This window comes from Melanerpes formicivorus, unplaced genomic scaffold, assembly GCF_026170545.1.
Source record: "Melanerpes formicivorus ecotype bairdi unplaced genomic scaffold, bMelFor1.0.p_v2 SCAF_65, whole genome shotgun sequence".
NCBI lineage: Eukaryota > Metazoa > Chordata > Aves > Piciformes > Picidae > Melanerpes > Melanerpes formicivorus.
Window position 1 is genome coordinate 1,892,748 of NW_027142417.1, and position 17,319 is coordinate 1,910,066.

The 17,319-nt window shown below is 44.9% G+C and overlaps 1 long non-coding RNA gene across 2 annotated transcripts in view; it reads right to left on the reverse strand.

The window, feature by feature from the left end:
* Nucleotides 1–16,702, reverse strand: part of LOC137453322 (uncharacterized) — a 39,331-nt gene extending 22,629 nt beyond the window's left edge. For both annotated transcript variants that reach the window (XR_010990323.1, XR_010990322.1), the window contains exons 1-2: nucleotides 16,541–16,702; nucleotides 1,060–1,214 (exon numbers count right to left, since the gene is read on the reverse strand). This is a non-coding gene — a long non-coding RNA (uncharacterized lncRNA). The remainder of the gene's footprint in view (nucleotides 1–1,059; nucleotides 1,215–16,540) is intronic.
* Between the last annotated feature and the right edge of the window lie 617 nt (nucleotides 16,703–17,319).

Below are 17,319 nucleotides of genomic sequence, written 5' to 3' on the forward strand. Positions count from 1 at the left end.
ATCTCTATTTGTATGGGCAGCACCATCTCCTCCCTTCCTGACCCTTTGAAAGCTGATCACCAAGCACAACATCTGCTTCCCAGACTCAGGTTGTTACTGTCCAGGTCTGGAGCTAATGAAAGAATTCAGACAAAACCCCCCAAAATCATTTCATAAAATAAGTCTCTGTCCACTGTGGCTCCTCAAATGCAGCAGGACTTCCCCAAATTCCACCTTGATTTGAAAGTTTGCTGAAAAAAGGCCCTGCTCCCACTCCTTCCCTGTCAATCATTGCTCAGCCACCTCCTGCAGCCACTCAGCCTCAAGCTTATGACTGGATGTAAAGCAGGAGCCTGATTAGAGCCTCCTCCCAGGGCTACTGCAGGCACTGGGCAATTCCCAGACAGGACTCCATGGCAGATGGGAAATGGATTCAGGAGCACAGGGACTGGGATAAAAGGCAGAAGGGACAGAGCCCACCTGGGACATCAGCCAGGGAAGAAGAGGCTTGGCCCTGGTGCTCCCTCAGCTCTCTCCTGAAGATGCCAGCCATGGGCTACAGTCCCTTGCTGGGCACTTGAGGGTCTCCTGTCCTGGCTGCTCCTCCCCACAGCTGCCACCTCTGCCTTGCTGCCCCCCAAGGTGTGGCACAAGCTGTGGCAGTGCCCTTGGTGTGCCCAGGAGCAAGTCTGAGGCAGAGGCTTTGTGCAGCCCAGCCCTTGGCAGGAGCTGTTCCCATCAGCTTCTGCCTGCTAGCAGCAGCCCCTGGCTGAGCAAAGCTGCCCTGAACTTCACACAGTGCCTCAGTGAGCAGAGGCTGAGCTGGGGAGGGACAGCAGTGAGCAGAGGCTGAGCTGGGGAGGGACAGCAGTGAGCAGGACCAGGGCTGGCTCCCAGCAGGACATTTAGGAAGAGGAAGAAAGATTTAACCAAGTGCCAGCCAGCTTTCCAAAGCTCTCTGGGAAGAGCTGTTGCAAGCTCTGTTTTGCACACTGAGAAAGGCCAGTCTCTATTTCCCCTTCTGAAGTGGCTCTTCTCTTGCACATAATAACAGCTACTTTAAAAGCAAAACAAAATTACCTTGAAACAGAGAGGTGTCTTGGAGGGGTTTGTGTGGTTTCCATTTGTTTCTGTCAACTTCCCTGCCCTGTGGCTCCCACGTCACTTTCTTCTCCTCATGGAGCTGCTGGAATTGTATTAAAGGTTTTTCTTCTTCTTCTTCTTCTTTTCACTTGCTGCAAAAATATTTACATTGACATAATTAGATCTGGTGGTCATGGAACAACACTTCCTCAGCTGCACACTCAGCATTTATTCAGGGCTCGTCCTGATTCATTAGCAAACTCTAACCTGGAGCTCTTCCTCCCCTCCCCTCCCCTGGCAGCAAGCAGAGCACAGGGAATTTGCAGGGAATTTTCTGTCACTGGAATCCACTGCAAATAACAATATCTTGGCTAGCAGATGCATTTCCTGAAGGGATGAGTGAGGTGATTCTCTCCCCCTGCTCTGCGCTGCTGAGACCCCACCTGGAGCGCTGCATCCAGTTCTGCTGCCCCCTGCCCAGCACAAGGACATGGAGCTGCTGCAGGAGGTCCAGATGAGGCCATGGAGATGGTCAGAGGGCTGCAGAGCCTCCCCTGTGGGGACAGGCTGAGGGAGCTGGGGCTGTTCACAGCCTGAACAGCCTGGGCCAGTGTCTCACCACCTTCAAGGCAAAAATGTTCTTCCTTAGCTGTAGTCTAAATCTCCCTGGTTTAGCTTAAACCATCACCCCTTGCTCAGCTGCAGCAGGGCCTGTAAACAGATGCTCCAAGGGCTGGAGCAGCTCTGCTGTGAGCACAGGCTGAGGGAGCTGGGGGTGTTCAGCCTGGAGAGGAGAAGGCTCCAGGGGGACCTCAGAGCTGCTTTCCAGTACGGGATCCTGAAGGGATCCTGCAGGAAGGCTGCAGAGAGACTTTTCCTGAGGGTATCTAGAGACAGGACAAGTGTTTGAAACTAAGGGGGAGCAGGGTTAGACTGGAGCTGAGGAGTAAGTTCTTCAGCAGGAGAGTGGTGAGACTCTGGAATAGATTGTGGCTGCCTCCTCCCTGGGGGTGTTCAGAGCCAGGCTGGAGGAGACCTTGGCCAACCAAGTCTAGTTGAATCACAGAATCAACCAGGTTGGAAGAGACCTCCAAGAGCATCCAGTCCAACCTTTTAGTCATGGGGTCTGTGGTGACAGGTTGGACTGGATGCTCTTGGAGGTCTCTTCCAACCTTGGTGATTCTATCAGCCAGCCCTATCCAATCAGCTAGACCATGGCACTCTGTCCCCATGGCAGGGAGCTCGGAGTAGATCTCTCTGAGGTCCCTTCCCACCTGAGCCATTCTGGGCTTCTGTGCAAGCTCCCTGTGTCCATATTTTATCTCCTGATTAACCAGTCTCTCACAACAAGGGTAAACACAAAGGTTTCATCTGAATCAGTCTGCTGTTGTCATATTTTCTCATCACTTTGGCACTTTGTGCCAGACAAAAGTTGGTTATTTCCTCCCCCCCTTTCCCATTGAAGAAATTCATGTTAATTATTCTTCTGCACCTGCCTAATGGGGCTGAAGTAATTCAATTGTCATATTGCTGTGGATTGTTGCTTTGTGGAATGCATCACCCCTGCTGCTCCACTTTAAAATAAAATTCCATACTCCTCCATTATTCAGCAAGGCCCTAATGATTATTCCAGCATTTGTAGAGGCTGCTCTGTTGTTTGGATTTTAATTGACTTCACTTCTTTAATTAAGCACACTGCTTTTAGCAGCCTTGTTGACATGCAAGGTTCTGTCTTTATCAGGGCTTGCTCCCATTTGCATTCTGGATCTGCTGACAATTTATTTAGGTCCATTCTCTGGGAGTGTGGAGATAGGCATCATCTCATTTCACTTATTATATTTATCTAATGGCCTGAAAAAATTGGAAACACTCTGAAAATATTAGCTTAAAATATACCTTCCTTTTAGCAGTGCTTTTGACTTCAGCATTGTGCTGAGAAATTCTCTTCCTTGCTAGGATGGAGCTAATTTATCTTTTATGCAACTTGGTCACATTACTTTTTAATCTTGAGTCTACCAGGAAACTTCATAAAGATACTTTAGAAGTTCATTTGAGTTGGCTTTGCTTTACAGCTCAAGGGGAGAGAAAATGAAAAGAGAATAAAGCCTGTGGTGGTAGAAGACATGAAGGAGAACAGGAGGATGGGTTGGGTTGGAAGGGACCTTAAAGATCCATAGAATGGGTTGGGTTGGAAAGGATCTTCAAGACCACCCAGTTCCAAGCCCCTGCCGTGGGCAGGGACACCTCCCACCAGCCCAGCTTGCCCCAGGCCTCCTCCAGCCTGGCCCTGAACACCCCCAGGGATGAGGAATTCATCATTTCTCTGGGCAACCTGTTCCAGTGTCTCACCAACCTCAAAGTAAAGAACTTCTTCCTAAAGTCCAGTCTCCACCTACCCTGCTCTAGGTAGAAACAATTCTATTGCTGACATCAGCTCCATGTTGCTCATTTCCCACTCTTCCCTGCAGCAGGCTGCCCAGAGAGGTTGTGGATTCCCCTCCTCTGGAGAGCTTCCTACCCCACCCTGGCCACTGTGCTCCTGGGCAAGCTGCTGTGGGTGCCCTGCTTTAGCAGGGGGTTGGGCTGGATGATCCATGAGAGTGGTGAAGCCCTGGAATGGGTTGTCCAGGGAGGTGGTTGAGGCCCCAGCCCTGGAGGTGTTTAAGCCCAGGCTGGATGAGGCTCTGGCCAGCCTGATCTAGTGTGGGGTGTCCCTGCCCATGGCAGGGGTGTTGGAACTGGCTGATCCTTGTGGTGCCTTCCAACCCTGACTGATGCTATGATCCCCAGAGGTCCCTCCCAAGCCCTACGATTCTACGATGGCATGCAGATTCATTCTGCTGGACTTGCAGGTGGAATTCAGCACATGTGCAGTGTTGAAGTCATTTTGCTGCTGCTTGGAGTTTAAATCACAGCCCAAACTTTCCTGCAGGATTGCTTTTGGTGCCCAGATAATTAGATGCTGTCTGCAGCTCTCCTGTCTCCACGTGTCGATAACTTACTACTCCTCAGCTGCAACCTGATCATTTTCCCAGTGTTGTTGTATTTACAATTTACAATGTTTTCATTTCGGGGGGGGGGGGGGGGTGGGATGCTCATATTATCCTATTAAGCACTGGCCTGATTCTTATTTTTAAGCTTCAGCCATTTTCAGCCTTTCCAATTAATTAAACCCAAAAGCCTTCAAGGAGAGGAATTCCGACCGGCACCGAATGCTCTCTCAGTGTTAAGTGTGTGCTTTATGGACTTATTTTCCTTCTCTGCACTTTAAATATTTCATTGTTTTCCTTTGTTATTGCCTTTGTGCCATTTCAAAGCCACAGATTCCTTGGCCCATTGTCTTATAAATTAGATCAGCGAAGCACTGCGATAAATATTGCAAAGCCAAGGCTGTGTCTCTCTTAACACAAATAGATCAGCATTTCATTTGTACTTTACAATTCTATTACCATCCATTAGACTTTTAGACAAGGAAAATTTTATCTCAGATCCCTTTTCTTTTCTCCCCTCCATCCAGTCAAGGAAGGAAATGGGATAAATGTTCTGCTGTGTTCCCCTACGCTGTGGTTGAACAAAGAGGTAGTTGGTTGTTCCTTTTTGCCACAGGACTCCTCCTCAGCCCTGTTTGCTGCTCCATTTTCATGTATCTTCATGAGCACTAATGTGTTTTATTAACTTTTAAATCTCCCAGACCCTTCATAACTCCTGCTGCTTGCTCTTAAGTGCAACCAACGCTGTTGTAAGAGAACAATAGACACAATGCAAAGGGTAGAGGTAGAGGGTTGTGATCAGCAGGGCAGGGTCTAGCAGTGTTCCCCAAGGGTGAGCAGCCGCTCCAGTCTTAGTCAACATAGAATCATAGAGCTATAGGATGTTAGGGGCTGCATGGGACCTCCAGAGATCATCAAGTCCAACTGCCCTGCAAAGCAGAGCCGCTTAGGGCAGGTCACACAGGACATGTCCAGGTGGGTTTGGAAGATCTACTAAAGAAGGAGACCCCACAACCTCTCTGAGCAGCCTGCTCCAGGGCTCTGTAACCCTCACAGTAATAAAAAGGCTGGAGAGCTGGGCAGAGAGAAACCTCATGAAGTTCAACAAGGGCAAGTGTAGAGTCCTGCACCTGGGGAGAAACCACGCTCTGCACCAGGACAGGGGAGGATGTGACCTGCTGGAAGTCACAAAGGTGCTGAAGGGACTGGAGGAAAAGATTCTAAAGGCAGATTTTCCAAACACCTCAGCCTGTATGCAGATATTCCATCTGGGGTACCTTGTCCAAAGCACACTGATGGATATCTACACCAGCTTCCCTCCCCCCAGCCACAAAGCCCTGATCCAGAGTCCCCTTCCCACCGCGGCCGTCCTGTGCGAGGAGCTCATCTGGCCGCTTGCTTTGTTGTCTAACTGAGCCCAGAGCTCCTCAGCAAACCCTGCAGAGCTGTGTGATGTGTGCAGCTAGGCTTGCCTCCTATGTTGATGAGGTCCTGGAGGTCACAGTTGCATGTTTGTTTTCTCCATCCAGTGGGTAATTTGGTTTTTAATAATGTTTTTGACCCCATTTGCAGATTGCGTGCCACAACGAGGAAGGGAAGGGCCCTGCAGTAAGTAATTAAGTCTGCAGGAGCAGGGCTGCTTATTTTTCATTGCTGCAGATAATCAGAATGCTGTTGCTCAAGTGTAAAATGCAGAAATTAATGATCCTATATAATACAGATTAAAGCTTTCATTTAAAAAACTATCTGTGCAGAAGCACAAAAGTAGGGAGCCCTGCACCCATTCTGGGACTGCAGTGTCTGAGCTCTCTTAAACATGTTGGGAAGGGGCTGCCTGAATGCAAACCAGAGCTAAATTCAATCATTTAATGGTCTAAACAAATGATCAGATTAGAAGCCTATGAAGCCAGCCCCACTGCTGCTTGGGAGAAGGCTTTTCTGAGTGCAAACTTCTCTGGGAGGTTCTGTAGCTCCCAAGTTTTCGTGGGTTTAATAAAGCATAAAGACCATTTTCCATAAGTAGAATAAAATTGTGCATTGCAGAGAACAAAGAGAGCATTTTTAACTCCCTAAAGGCTTGGCTTTAAAGGGGGGGAAATACATATCTTTTTTTCCAGAACCTATTAGTCTGAATCCCACAAAACTCCTTCATGTGTCTGCAAAGGCATTTAGGAACTAAACCACATCACAGTGAGTCATCGTCCGGCCTGAAAGCAGCTTGGGATCTCATGGTGCCAGGTGATGCACAAGAAGGAAGCAGGGAGAGAGAAAGGGGATAAATAGCAATTGTGTGGACAAAGAGATCAAACCATTTCTCTGTCTGTTCTGAGTGGAATGCAGATGACACAGCACAGCTGTTCAAAAGGGAGATTGGATCAAAGGAGATGATGTAGCTATGGTGTGTCTCTAGGTGAGCCTGCTGCAGCAGGGCTGTTGGACCAGGGGATCTTCAGAGGTCACTTCCAGCCCCTTCCATTCTGTGACTCATGCAAGCAGAGCATCTAGAATTGGATCAGTTGGAAAAGACCTCAAGATCATTGAGCCTAATGATCAGCCTAAGACCACCATGGCCATTAAACTGTGTCCCAAAAGTGCCATGCCCACAGGTTTCTTGAATACCTCTAGGGATAACTAACAACCAAAGTGATTCCTCACCAGGCCCTCCAGGGATAACAACCAAAGTGATTCCTCACCAGGCCCTCCAGGGATAACAACCAAAGTGATTCCTCACCAGGCCCTCCAGGGATAACAACCAAAGTGATTCCTCACCAGGCCCTCCAGGGATAACAACCAAAGTGATTCCTCACCAGGCCCTCCAGGGATAACAACCAAAGTGATTCCTCATCAGACCCTCCCTGCCTGAAATTAGCTTTTGCCTTAAGTTTACCACTTTGGTCCCATGCTGAACTTCAGTAGGAAACCATCTTAACACATCTGGGCTGGTGCCTCTGGCACACAGTGACCCTATCTCTCTATTTACAGACTCAGGAGAAGAAGTGACATCTCTTCCACAATCCCTGCATCCATTTCACTGGCCCTGAAAGGTCAGAGCTTTGGTCTTGGCTTACACATCGAAATGCTAAGAGTCTCACAGAATCACACAACCATTAAGGCTGGAAAAGACCTTTCAGACCAATTCCAGCCATGGAGTGTCATTCTGCTGATGTGGTCTATCATGAGCTCATGATTCTGCCTTGATGAACTTGGCAGCAAAAGATCACTGATCCCCTGCTCACCAATCTTCCCCTCAGCAGCAGCTCTGCAGCTGGTTTTGCTTTCTGCGGCGCAATCGATTCCAGGGATTTGTGAGCAGGGTGCTGGAGGTCAGCCTCAATTGCTGAAATTCCAGAGTGCTGGGGTGTCAGAAAGACTCTGAACCACATTTTGAAACGTTATTGAAGTACTCACCCTGAACACTGGGCAATCAGAAGTGTGTGGCTATTGGAAACCGCTTTGGAAATGACTCTCGCTTTAAGGGAAACTTGGCAGAGAGGAGTTTTGAAACAAGCCTCAAATGCAGCATTTGATACAGAGTGCTCCTCATAACGCTTGTCTTCCAGACCCAGCTTTCCTGCCCACCTCAATGTCCTTCTTGTGGCCCAAACTGAACTGTATTTAAAGTGCAGCCTCACCAGTCTGTGGTCTGGCTGTTAGATGTTGTATTGGATGCTATTAGATTCCACACATATGTTTTCCAGCTCAACAAACATTCCTTCTCCTTAGGCTCACCCAGAATCACAGAATCATAGACTCATTAAGGTTGAAAAAGCCTCTAAGATCAAGTCCAGACATCGACACACCACCTCTGTGCCCTCTAAACCATGGCCCCGTGTGCCATGGCCACACATTCCTTGAACACCTCCAGGGATGGTGATTCCACCACCTCCCTGGGCAGCCTGTGCCAACCCCTGACCACTCTTGCAGCAAAGAAATATTTCCCAATCTCCAACCTAAACCTTCCCTGGCACAAGTTGAGGACATTTCCTCTCATTCTATCCCCTGATGCAAGGTAGAAGAGACCAGCATTCATCTCACTCCAACCTCCTTTCTGGAAGTTGTAGAGGGCAATGAAGTCTCCTCTCAGCCTCCTCTTCTTCACACTAGCAACCCCAGCTCCCTCAGCTGTTCCTCACCAGCCCTGTTCTCCAGACCTTTCACCAGCCTCGTTGCCCTTCCCTGGACACTCTCCAGCACCTCAATGTCCTGCTCAGATTGAGAGGCCCCAGACTGAACCTAACATTTGAATTTCCCGAAACTCACCAGTTCCCAGCACAGTGTCCTGCTCCTGCTGGCCACACTGTTAGATGCTGTTGGCTTCTTGGCCAGCTGAGCACCCTTCTAGCTCCACCTCAGTGTAAAGGAGAAGATCAGCCCCACCTGTGCCTGTACTGGCTGCCAACACTCCCCAGAAACCAATCCCTTCCTTTCCTGCAGCATCACCCAGCCCTGCAGCAGCTGAGCTCCCAGGACACACGGCGTGCTGGCTGCTCTGCCTGCAGATAGCTCCACACGTGCTCCAGCCTTGCTTTTAAAGGGAGGATTTATTTCTCTCTGTGTGAGAGAGACAGTGAAAGAAAATGGCAGAATACCATTTTTCCTCTTCTTTTCTTTTCTTATCTCCTCCTGCTTTGAAAGGAAATCCACAATAATTTACTTGTCCCTTTTTCTTCCAGTCTCTCCATTGACAGTAATGAAGTTCTTGTTAGGCTCATGAATGGGAGGTTCTGTGAGTTGTATGTTCAGAGAGACACAGGCTGGCAAATCAACCTCTTTCAACTGGAGTTGGAAACATGAGCTAAACAGGGAGGATTTTTTTTTCTAGTGATCAGCCTCCTTTTTCAAAGCCTCATCATATTTCTGTGCAGAGGGGGAGGGAAAAAAAGTAAACTCAGCTTTTCAGCTAGATGATCCTATCATGGAATCCCAGAATGGCTTGGGTTGGAAGGGACCTTAAAGATCATCCAGTTCCAAATCCCTTGCCATGGGCAGGGACACCTTCCACTAGACCAAGTTGTTCAAGGTCTTATCCAGCATGGCCTTGAACACCTCCAGGGAGAAGGCAGCCACAGCTTCCCTGGGCAACCTGTTCCAGCATCTCACTACCCTCACTGTAAAGAATTTCTTCTTTATCTCCAGCCTAAATCTGCCCTCCTCAAGCTTCAATCCATTCCTTCTCATCCTATCACAACAAGCCCTTGTAAAAAGTCTCTCCCCAGCTCTCCTGCAGCCCCCTTCAGATACTGGAAGGCTGCTCTAAGGTCTCCCTAGAACCTTCTCCGGGCTGAACAGTTCCAACTCTCTCAGCCTGTCCCCATAGGGGAGGTTCTCCAGCCCTCTGATCTTCTTCATGGCCTCCTCTGGACCCACTCCAACAATTAGATGTCCTTCTTGTGCTGAGACCACCAGAACTGGGCACAGTACTGCAGGCACTAAGGATGGATATCATTAACCAAGCTGAAAAGAGAAGCCAGCTCCTAGGGCTCCCCACCTTGCACAAAGGTGGCTCCCCACAGTCATGGATCAAGTGACCACTTCAAGACACCCTCAGTGTTTTACTTCAGCACAATTTCCTGCCAGTCACTCCCTGAGTGATGGAGAGATCTACAGGAGGGAAAACATTCCCTGCACGCTGAGGAAAATTCCCTGCCTTTCACAAACATTTCAGGAGGTTTGAAATGGTTCCATTATCTTGTACAGACACAGCAGTTAGACACAAAGGAAGATTGGAGTAAAATGCAAAGGAAGTTAAAATGTCAGAGGTCCCCAAAAGAAAAGCTGTGTAAAACAAAGAATATCAAGGGGTGGGGGGTGGGGGTGGGGGGAAGACCCCCCAAAAAATCTCACTGCACAGCAGCTTTACAGAGGCTTTCATCAGGCAATGTTTTTTTGCAGCCAGAACTGCTCTTAGCACTTGTTTTAGTTTTAGTTTTCAATGAGCCTGTGGCTAATCCTAATTCTAGCCACACTTTAAAGCATTTGTGTGTGTGTGTGTGTGTGTGTGTGTGCGCACAGAGGAAGGTCCTGTGGAAGTTAGGCTGCTTTCAGGCAGCTCCATCAGTCTATTAGAGCAAGAAAGAGAATGTCCACAAGATGCCAGTTTTCAATCTTTTCAATTAGGACAAAACCCACCACTACATAATAGTCTTTACAGGCTCATAAACCACCATCCCACCCAAGATGTTAACAAGCTGGCGTGTTCTGAGCATCACAGACAGAGAGGAAACAGTGTTTACATGTTTGGCACAAAAACTAATGAGGAAAGTCAATTGGCCCTTTGTCTTGAGGGTCTGAAGAGCTGAGCTCTAATGTTTGGTTTCTTGGTTGGCACTTGTTCAAGTAATCACTCGTGGCCTGACAAAGCAGCACTTGTGTTTTATTAGTGGCCATGCTGAACTCTCCTGCCTGGGCTGTGTTGTCTCTCAATAGAGCCCTGCACTGGAGGGCACACTTGTTTGAAAACACTAAATCAGAGCATGATGATCTTTGCCCGACAAACACAGCCAAGAGAGCTGAGAAAAAGAGAGAAAAAGGGGAAAGAAAAAAGGAGTTGACAACACTTTCTTTCTTTCTTTCTTTTTCTGGCAAGAAAAAGTGAGGAAACAACAACTGAGAGGGGGTTGTGTGTCCTGAAACACCAATGCAGACAGCAAAACTTTGTTCCCGAGGTGAGATGCTCAGAGCCAACTGCATCCACTCCATCTGTGGGGACAGTGTATCAGCAAGGCTAAAGTTCTTCTTGCTCGCAGAAGGAGCAAGACAGAGCAGGCAGCAGATTTTTACTGGGCTGGCTTAGCCTGATACAGGCTCAGGAAGAAGCTGGAAGGTGCAAAGAATTCAAGAGACAGTTTCATCTGCTTGAGCCAGGTAAAAGGCAAACCCTGGAGAGTTGAAATCCTTCATCTGATAAAACTCAAACCTTTTCCTTTATCTGATCAAACTCAAACCATCTCCTTTGGGATGCTTTAAAAAGCACCAGCTCCTCAGCAAAGCTGGGCTGAGATTGGTGAGATGGGAAATTGGACTTTGTAGTCAGGATGTTGGTGCTCCCTGCCAGAAAGACGCTGAGAACAAACTTGCAAACTCTGACTCACGGCTCCAGTCCCACTGACTGCAAGAGATAATTGCATGGAGGCAAATTAACTGTTCCACTGATGATGTCTGCATGTAGGAACCTTCAGCAGTCTGGGGGTGGGGGGAAAGGGGGGAAAAAAATAGTCCAGAGGGATGTAAAAATGAAAAATAATGACTAAATGGAAGAGCCTTTATCTTGGGCTATTTCATTTGAGCCATCTCTTCCTGTCACTTAGACTCTCCCACGCAGGAGGTATAGAATGCACACAGCTTTTCCTCCGGAGTTCCACATTCCAGCTCCACTCAACTTCGCTAATTTGGCCACACCATCCACTTTTAAATGCAGCTATGGTAGATCATAAAACCAGAGAGCCCTAAAATGGTAGAATCATAAGCCCAGAGAATCATGGAATCGTAAAACCAGAGAGTGATAAAATCAGAAAGTCAAAAGTCATGGGATTGTGAGATCATGGAAATATTCACAGTTGGGAAAGCCCTTTAAGATCACCAAGTCCAACCATTCTCTAACTCAACTCTGCCAAGTCTGCTGCTGAATCATCTCCAGCCCTAGAAGACCATGCTGTTGCAGCAGGCTCTATGTGACATAAACCACCACGTTCCTTGTCTGCTCAGACCCCCTTGGACCCGACACAGCAAATCAGTTCTGCATTCAGCTAGGTCTTGGCACCTGCCTCTTCTCTGTCCAGAGACTAAACTTTGCCTCAGGAGGATACCTCGTGGGATTGTATCAGGGCACTGCAAAGGATGTGCTACTATGACACAAAAATACTCTTACTGAAGTCTTCACACACCTCCAAGGTGCACCCATGGGAGGTAGCTCACAGTGAGGGCTCGTTTGCACTTTTTAGCCTCTTCTTTTGTTGAACATTTAGGATGCAGGGTTAACAAACAGCTTTAGCAGCAGCTAGAGGCCACTCAGGGGAGATGCAAATAAAGGACAATAACTAGAAAACACCCAGGGAAGATGCAAACAAAGAACAGCACAGAACCACAGAATTGTCAGGGTTGGAAGAGACCTCAAGGATCATCTAGTTCCAACCCTCCTGCCATGGCCAGGGACACACTAGATCAGGTGCAGAATCCACCCAGAGAAGATGGAGGTGAAGAACAGCAACTAGAATCCACCCAGAGAAGGTGCAAGTGAAGAACAGCAACTAGAATCCACCCAGAGAAGGTGCAAGTGAAGAACAGCAACTAGAATCCACCCAGAGAAGATGCAAATAAAGAGCTCCAGAATGATTAATTTTTTTCTGGAGGACTAAGTCCAGGGGAGCCCTGTGCGTATAAAGACTAAAATGATAGAATTGTGGTATTTAGAGTGTTTTGGGGAGCAAAAATAGTCATCATAGCTCTATTCCACAGCAAAGTTTCTCTCTGTCACAGCGTCAGGAATCAAGCAAGCCCCCAAAGAGCAGAGTAAATGCAATCTCCAGCTGACACTGGACCCTCTCAAACCAGGCTTGATGAATTCAGACCTATCAAGATTTAAGTTAACCTGAGAGAGATACAAATTCTATATTCTGGGTTTTTTGTTTTCTCCCCTCAAACTTGCCATTTCTTCCCCTTCATTCCAACACTTTGCTTTCAAACCTTTCACAAGGGTGGGGGCTTTGTCGTTGTGGTGGTGGTGGGAAGGGAAGGAGCACAGTGCTCCCCCGTTGGCTTGGGGATTAACTCCTGCGTTGTCCTGGGGTGAGTTCCAAGTTCAAACAGCAATAAGGCATCCAGCAGATAAAACAACAGCAAGAAATTGTTCACCATTTACCTCCAAATTTAGATCAAATCTCTGCAATTTCCTTTTCTTTTTATCCCCACTCTGTGTTAGATGATTAAAAAATGGTATCAGTGATTTGTTGGTTTCGGTGCTGGTTGGATACTGCAGATCTATTTTGTTTGGATCCTGAATTTACAGAGCTTCCTACAGGCAGTCAGGATTCATTTGTTTTATGCAGAGGGACTCTCTCTTGATTATTATAGGTGGTGACCTGGCAGGGCTGGATTAAAAAATGATGTCAGTGAGTTTTTGATGATTGGATACTGCAGACATATTTTGTTTGGATCCTCAAGAGCTTCCTGTGGGCAGTCAGGATTAATTTATTTCATGCAGAGGGATTCTCTATTGATTATTGGTGGCGACCTGGCAGGGCTGGGTTAAAAAACATGATGTCAGTGAGTTTTTTATGGTTGTTTGCATCCTAAATTTACAGAGGTATCCTACAGGCAGTCAGGATTCATTTGTTCTATGCAGAGGGACTCTCTATTGATTATTGGTGGTGACCTGGCAGGGCTGGATTAAACAATGATGTCAGTGAGTTTTTGATGATTGGATGCTGCAGACATATTTTGTTTGGATCCTCAAGAGCTTCCTGTGGGCAGTCAGGATTCGTTTGTTTTATGCAGAGGGATTCTCTATTGATTATTGGTGGCGACCTGGCTGGGCTGGGTTAATGGTTGGACTTGATGATCTTAAAGATCTCCTACAACCATCCCCATCCTGTGACCCCATGATTGTTTCATTCCAGCAGGAGCAGCCAGGATGAAGCCGCGCACGTAGAGGCGCTGCTGGGAAAGCCGCAGGCTGAAGCAGCCACGAGAAGAGAAGAGGAGAGAAAAGCTTTCACCTCACTTTAGCTATCCTCTGTTAAATATTTCTCATCTCTCTACTGTTTCCCTTATTTATTTATTTATTTTAAACCTCTCCAGGGCAGACCCTGGGGGTTGCTATTTCTTCATTGCCAACTAAAGCTCTTATTTGCAAGTGGTGTGTTTGCAACCTGCTCAGCCGGTGTCAGCACAGGCTGGGTGTTGTGGGCAGGCTTTGCTCTGGGACTGAACGTTCAAACAGATAACATTTCTCATGTAGAGAATAGAAATACTAACAACAATATACATTCTCTACACTACACCAAACCAGTGACAGCTATTTAAATTGCATTAGGGATGTATTTACGTGTTATTCTGGGTGCAGTTAATTTTTAGGGGAGATTCACGTTGGATGGCAGAGATTTAAGTTTCATTGAGAGATATTTAACTTTCTTTAACAGACATTCAAATCCCATTAGCAGATTTTGAAACTTTAAGGAGAGATTTTTTAACACCTGAATTGATGTTTGCATTTGGTTGAAGACAGGGTTTGAAATTTGAAGAGCAGATATTTGCCTTTCAAGACATGCTTGGCTTTTGTTAGGTAGAGTTCTACGTTGGGTTAGATTTATTTTTACATATGATTGTATTTCCACTTACATTTCTAGGAGAGGTTCACAGTCCTATTCTATTCTATTCTATTCTATTCTATTCCATTCCATTCCATCCTATTCCATTCCACTCCACTCCATTCTATTCTATTCCATTCCATTCCACTCCATTCCACTCTATTCTATTCCATTCCATTCTATTCTATTCCATTCCATTCTATTCTATTCCATTCCATTCCACTCCATTCTATTCTATTCCATTCCACTCCATTCCATCCTATTCCATTCCACTCCACTCCATTCTATTCTATTCCATTCCATTCCACTCCACTCTACCCATTCCATTCCACTCCACTCCATTCCACTCTATTCTATTCCACTCCACTCTATTCTATTCCACTCCACTCCATTCTATTCCACTCCACTCCATTCTATTCCACTCCACTCCATTCTATTCTATTCTATTCTATTCTATTCTATTCTATTCTATTCTATTCTATTCTATTCTATTCTATTCTATTCTATTCTATTCTATTCTATTCCATTCCATTCCATTCCATTCTATTCTATTCCATTCTATTCTATTCCATTCTATTCTATTCTATTCTATTCCATTCCACTCCATTCTACTCCATTCCACTCCATTCCATTCCATTTTCAGGACATGTTTGCATTTCCAGGATATATTTACTTTTTCTTACATATAAATCCCCTCCCTTTTTTTTTAAGCTACAGTTGCATTTTTTTTATGCTCTAATGACTTTTTTTCATCATCCAGTGACTTTTTTTTAGGACATATCTGCATTTTCTTTGGTGTATTTTTACCTTCCTTGCACTGTACAGGTTGGACTTGGTGATCTCTGAGGTCTTCTCCAGCCTTATTGATTCTATGATTCCATATTCACATTTCAATAGGTTTTCTTTACACCTGATGCTATTTTTACTTAGTGTTCTCCACATTTAAATATTATCATGCTTAAAAAATGCCTTTATATATATTTTTTTACTTTTTAGGCTGTTTTTTGCACTCTATTCTCTGGATTTGCAGTTTATGATAGTTATGCTTAAATGTTATCCCACCACCTTTTACATTTTAGGATCTTTTTGCATTGCATTCTATATATTTACATTTTATTATATATATATATATATTTTACATTTTATTACATAACTTGTTTGCATTTTTATATTGTATTACATAGAATTACATAGAATCCCATGTAATATATTCTATATATAGTCTATATATATAATGTATTGTATATATTGAAATTTCAGACTATGTATTTACATTTTATTTTGTATGTTTACTTTTTCATATTTCTTTATATTTTATTATATTTATTTATAGTTTATTAAATTTGTTTATTTCTATTATAGTTATTTACATTTTATTATATTTATGTTTTGTTTATATTTATTTATATCTTATATTTATTTACATTAAATTATATGGCTATATTTTATTCTCCATATTTACCTTTTCTTATGTATTTACATTTTGTTTTATAGTTATTTGCATTTTATTATAGTTATTTTAATTTTATTATCTATATTTACACTTTATTATCTATATTTACACTTTATCTATATTTACACTTTATTATATCAATTTATACTTTATTATATATATATATTTGCCCTTTATTATCTATATTTACACTTTCATATATATATATTTATGCTTTATTATATATATTTATTCTTTCTTATATATATTTATATTTTATATATATTTATACTTTGTACTTCATTATCTAAATTTACACTTTATTATCTATATTTACACTTTGTTATCTATATTTACACTTTATTATATCAATTTATACTTTATTATATATGTATTTGCATTTTACTCTCTCTCTCCATTGCTTGTGCCAAGCCAAACTCGGTGCAAGCAATGCCCTCAGCACCTACACCTCTCACTGTTCCTTCCTATATAGATAAAATATATATATAAATTCATTTATTTCTACTTTTGTTTCCCTCTAAAATAGGAAAACAGAACCCAAGAGAAGCTCGTGGCCGAGTGCAGCCCTTTGCAACCTGAGTTACTGCCTGGAAGTCGCATTTCTGACCCAAGGGAGCGCAGAAGCGGTGTCAGAGCATCAGGCTGTGACAGATACCTGGGAAGGATGTGACCCCCCCGGCCCTGCCAGTAGGGTGGTGAAGAACAGGAAATGGATTTGGGGTCATTTTTACCTTCAGCCTTCCTGGAGTTCAGAGACAGAGGAATCTCAGCGCTGGAAGAGCGACCGTGAGCGATGTGGATTGTATCTGTGCTCTTTCTGCCAATGGGTTCACCATGGCAGTGGAATGGCAGCAATTCACCTCCTCCCTCAGCTTTTCCTTTGTTCCAGACATCTCCCTGCAGAAGAACAGATAGTTAGTTATGTTTCCTAAGAGCCAATCCTCTGTAGCAGGGCTCTGGCCGTTGCTGGAAACCTGAATGGCTCTCTGGCTGTGTTGGTTGGTTTGTGCTTGTGGACACAGTTGGGAATGGAGTGCCTGAACCAAATGAAAATAAGGAAAGAAAAATGAAACTAAATGTTGTTAAGTCACCTGAAAATCAGGGGCACAACAGAACAAAATGTCTGGACCTGGCAAGATGGAGATATTCATGGAAATACCTCTGCTCTAAAACATCATCCGATTTAATCAGCTCCCACAAATGCACTGTTTTAGTCCTTCCTTTTGCAGCAATTTCCTAGGAGGCTTAGGGGGGGAAAAAAATCTCTTTACACTTCTGGAACTACCTCTTTTCAACAGACAAAATACCACCAGCAGGCTGATTTTCATCCCCCCCTTCCTCAGACAAAGCTCTCTCACTATCTTCATTGAGAACCTGCCGTTGAAACAAACACCTAAAGCAAGGTGCTGAAATCCCAGCTAGGAAAGCCCAAACGTGGGTCCCTAACAAAAACAAGTTGGTGTTCAGCCTGTGACTGAAATCCTACTGATAGGAGGGAAAGCAAAAGTCA